Source organism: Nuphar pumila, chromosome 4, assembly GCF_984573655.1.
Source record: "Nuphar pumila chromosome 4, dmNupPumi1.hap1.1, whole genome shotgun sequence".
Classification (NCBI taxonomy): domain Eukaryota; kingdom Viridiplantae; phylum Streptophyta; class Magnoliopsida; order Nymphaeales; family Nymphaeaceae; genus Nuphar; species Nuphar pumila.
Genome location: NC_143252.1, coordinates 128,970,725 through 128,974,817, shown reverse-complemented (window position 1 = coordinate 128,974,817; position 4,093 = coordinate 128,970,725). Strand labels below are relative to the sequence as shown.

Genomic DNA, 4,093 nt, shown 5'->3' with positions numbered 1-4,093 from the left:
ACAAGTTACAACCATACTACAAACATATCCACCAAGTTGTCTTGCAGTCATCAAGATAAACATAAATAATTAAACTTCCACATCACAATAACAATTAAACATTAATCATCCGATACATTGTGTCAACAATCAACATTAAGATCAATTTATCAATTGTTTCAATCCTCCAAAGATCATGACCCTACACAAAAAAATTAAAAGAGTAAGTTAAATTATTAAGATACAACATATGAAACAAAAAAAAAACATAAGTATCAAGATTTTTACAAGTACCTTACAAAATATTGGTTTTTAATTTGAGCATTCAACAGATTCTACAATTGCACTCGCGGTCACAGTTGGGTTCAAATCAATAATATCCTCTGTCAGCTCCTCCAATAATACTAAATTTTCTGTTATACCATAAAATAGTTAGTAACAAATCATAAAATAGTTAGTAACATAGAACTCACTAATCAAACTCCACAAATTATTTGATACTTTGTATAAGGAAAAAAATATAAGATTATGGATAACCATTAGCATGAAACAACCAATCTCGAGTGCAAATTAACGCTTCTACTGTCTCAGGTTTCAAAGAGCTTCTATATTGATCAAGTACTCTACCACCAATGCTAAAAGCAGATTCTGAAGCAACTGTGGAGATAGGAATACTCAATACATCACACGCCATGAGAGCAAGATCTGGATATCGAAATTTATTTGTTCTCCAATAATCAAGAACATTCAATTGTGAATTCCAATCAATTCGAGGCTCTTCTAGATATAATTCTAATTGTGACTTTTGTGCTTTATTCACATTCCCAGAGTTCTCAAATAAAGTAAACTCCTACACACAAAAAAATTTATTAAAAAAAACATTGACAAATATAGTAATGAAAAATTGAAAATATATGTATTAGAAGTAATTACCATAAAAAGTGAGTTATCATTTGAACCACGTTCTAAACCATTATCCAGAGGAATTGAAGATTCAACATTTGAAGCTTTAGGATTGTTCTGCATATAAATATCAAAAAGAGCAAATATCTTCTCACGAACTTGTATCGCCTCACGAGAGTCTTCTGCTTTATTATATAAGAACTCCACAAACTGTAGCTTGTATTGTGGATCCAAAACAGTAGCCATAGCTAAGATCATACTGTGATGTTTCCAATACTTCTCAAATTTGATATTCATCTGTGTTGCCATGAATTTAATAAAACTATCTGAGCTTCGCATACCATTGACTATGCTTAAGTGAATTAGAAACACTTCTTGAAAATATAAATTTGATGTAGAATATGTAGATCCAGAAAATAAGCATGTCACACGATAAAACAACTTCAAAAAGTCACAAATCTTTTCAACTTTGTCCCATTCTCCTATTGATGGACAATGCTTGTAATTTGAATCACTCAATTGTAAATGAAGAAATGCACGACGATATATAATAGCACCTTCAAGCATTAAATAAGTTGAATTCCATCTTGTAGGGACATCTTGTCTCAATCCTTTACTATTATTCAAAGAAACTTGCTTAACACACTCCAAAAACTTTTGTTTTCTACCTTGTGACCCTTTCACATATTTTATGCTCTCTCAGACTTTTTTAACAGAATCATCTATCTCTTTCAGTCCTTCTTGAACTATCAAATTCAGGATATGAGCACAACAACGAATATGGAAGAATTCACCATCACATAATAATACATCCTTCAATGTAAGCTGACTCTTCAACAACTCAACAGATACATCATTTGCAGAAGCATTGTCTAGTGTAATCGAATTTTTTTTTTCTCTATACCCCATTCAGTCAACAATGTATAAATTTTCTCAGATATAGCTATTCCAGTGTGTGGAGTTGGCATTGCAGAAAAATTTGAAATTTTCTTTTGCAATATTGAATTTTCATCAACAAAGTGTGAAGTGAGACATATATACCCATCAGTAGTTATAGATGTCCACAAATCAGATGTTAAACATATCCTTCCTGGAATAGACTGCAACAAATCTTTGAGTTTGTCTTTCTCTTTTTTATACATCTTTAAAACATCTGCCTTAGCTGTGTTTCTGCTAATATGTTTGGCTTCATCACATACATAGGTAATCAATGAACGAAATCCATCATAATCAACAAATTGGAAAGGCAATTCATGCTTAAGAATCATCGTTGTTACCAATTCTCGATACTTTTGTTGATCAAACTTAGAAACTTGTAAAGACATAGTTCCCTCTGACTTTGCAAGGAATAATTGACTTATGTCTTTAGTTTTCAATTTTGGACATGCAAGCATATGACGCTTTAAATTTCCGGTCCCATTCTTGCTATCTGCTTGGTAGGGTTTGTTACATAATTTACATACAGCTCTCTTTATCCCATCTTCTCCAATTGGAAGTTGCTTAAATGCTTCCCAAACATTAGAGGTTAGTTTTCTTTTCCGTCTAGTACTAGAACTCTCTCCACCTAATACTGTAGATGGCGTAACACGAACATCCTCAAAATTAATTTCTTCTGGACCTTCAGCAGATGTATCCACAACGTTGTCCATTACTAATTGAAAGTAATATTTAATGTTGCCTGAATAGAGTAAAAGAACATAGGGAAAAATTAATAGTTGAGTTAGAAGTATGATACATATATCTTAAGAGGCTAACCTAGATCTTAGAGAAGTTGTATTCCCTGGATAAGAAGTAGACCAAATGCATATTCCACCCCTGAAATGAGAAAAACATATTGTAGAAAAAAAGAAAAGCACATAGAAGATACTTTTCATATGCCACTGACCTGATTCTTCAAAATCGTGCACAGATATTTGATTAGGACCAGATGTAAATGCTAATATGTGCTTATGTTTGTGCCAACTTATAGCTTGAACACCAATTTTTGATGGTAACTACACCTAAAAAGCATGAAGTGATACCAAAATATCAGCAAATGTGTATATTCTCATCTATCAACATGACCATATGCCATACTAGGATATGTTTTTTTTAATTATCGATGAAAACACAGTTGAATCAATTCAAGTGGCCAGGCAAGAATTTTTAGGAAATGAAGATGGACATATACAAGATGACAAAACATTGCATAAAAAAAGATGAGAAAAATAAAACCATTAGCAACTTTTTATAATGTTTTGGAATCTATTTAGCCCATAATGTATATTTATTGGCAACACAGCGTGCACATGAATCATAGTATGCAGAGCACACGATTAAAATCACTAAAAAAACAGCTCCTATATGCAACAGAAATTGATAAGTCTTATGAAGACCCTTGGAGATCCCGAATTTCTGGTGGCCTATTATGAAGAAAAATAAAAAGACCCAAGCATTACCGTCATAAGGTTTCAACCAACACTAGAGAGAGAGCAGTAATATACCTGGGTCTGGTACGAAATTTCATAGACCATACAGTGCTGCCAAACGATGGGAATGGGAAGACCTTTAAAAAAAACGAAGAACAAACCCCATACTTATTCCAACTCCTCCTTCAAGATAAAAAAAAAATGAGGTGCCTTCAGCGGGAGAGATGAAACGTTGGATTGAACTTGCTTTGCTTGGGTGCCATTGCCAAACCAAGAGGAGGAACAAGAGGGAGGAGAGAAGAGGGTGGTGGTGTGCGCCTGTGCGGTGAATCGTGATGGCAATGAGAGGTGGAGAGGACTCAGAGGAGACTCGGGAGAGGTCTCTGACTCTTCGGCTCTCGGTTGCGGCTGGGTAGGAAGAAAAGAATGAATTCACTAATTTCACTTTAGGAAATTAGGGTTAGATAATGCAACATATACGGGTTGCGGGTGGTCGGGTTCGGGTAAACGGGTTGACCCGCCCGCCTAACCCGTTTATTAAACGGGTCAGCCGGGTTGGCGGGTTGGCATACCCCTAACCCGAACCCGACCTGTTTAATAAACGGGTTACGCGGGTCGACTCGTTTATTAAACGGGTTGGCCTAAGCCCAACCGGAACCCGCTTAAGAGGCGGGTTGGCGGCTCGGGTCAGAAATTGCCACCCCTAGATCCAATTCGTCTTCTATGTTTGGATCTTTAGGATGCTCTGCATCATCCCCCCTAGGTCGAAAGGCTTCATCCTCGAAGCTTTGTTCTTCTCATGC

The 4,093-nt window shown here is 35.5% G+C and overlaps 1 pseudogene; it reads right to left on the bottom strand.

Moving 5' to 3' along the window:
• Positions 1–505: 505 nt before the first annotated feature.
• Positions 506–2,531, bottom strand: LOC149841019 (zinc finger BED domain-containing protein RICESLEEPER 1-like; annotated as a pseudogene).
• Positions 2,532–4,093: the final 1,562 nt, after the last annotated feature.